The 686-nt window shown below is 38.8% G+C and overlaps 1 non-coding gene across 1 annotated transcript; it reads left to right on the forward strand.

The window, feature by feature from the left end:
- The first annotated feature begins 240 nt into the window (after nucleotides 1–240).
- On the forward strand, nucleotides 241–313 carry TRNAA-CGC (transfer RNA alanine (anticodon CGC)). Its single transcript has one exon. It is a non-coding gene; the product is annotated as a tRNA-Ala (tRNA).
- Nucleotides 314–686: the final 373 nt, after the last annotated feature.

Here is a 686-nt window from a genome sequence, read left to right on the forward strand (position 1 = left end):
CTTTTATGTGACCTTGTGTTCTTCGACAAGAATGCCTGAAAAAGGCATTCCCCATGTTTCTAGTAAAAGAGACCTTACGGGCACATTTTGTTTTCAGTAGAAAAAAATCTCCCTGCATTTTCAACTAGCTACTTAAGCTCCAAGAAAATCTTTGTCAAATCGGATCCCCATTTTCACAAAATCTTCTCTATTTAAAACTAGCAGTGTGCATGCTATATTTAAAATGGATAACCAGGGACTTCCCTGGTGGTCCAGTGGCTAAAACTCTGCACTCGCAATGCAGGGGGCCCAGGTTCAATCCCTGGTCAGGGAACTAGATCCCACATGCCGCAACTAAAAGATCCCACATGCCGCAACTAAGACCCGGCACAGCCAAATAAATAAATATTTAAAAATAAAATAAAGTGGATAACCAACAAGGACCTACTGTATAACATAGGGAACTCTGCTCAGTATTATGTAACAACCTAAATGGGAAAAGAATTTGAAAAAGAATAGATACATGTATATGTATAACTGAATCACTTTGCTGTACACCTGAAACTAACAAAACATTGTCAATCAACTATACTCCAATATAAAATAAAAAGTTAAAAAAAAAAACTTGCAGTGGGCATACTGATCATGGGTTCTGGTCCTTGGCTTTGGTAGGCTAATTTGCCCAAAGGATTGTGTGCAGTGCGTGG

The sequence above is a fragment of the Lagenorhynchus albirostris genome, chromosome X, assembly GCF_949774975.1.
Source record: "Lagenorhynchus albirostris chromosome X, mLagAlb1.1, whole genome shotgun sequence".
NCBI classification, from domain to species: Eukaryota; Metazoa; Chordata; class Mammalia; order Artiodactyla; family Delphinidae; genus Lagenorhynchus; species Lagenorhynchus albirostris.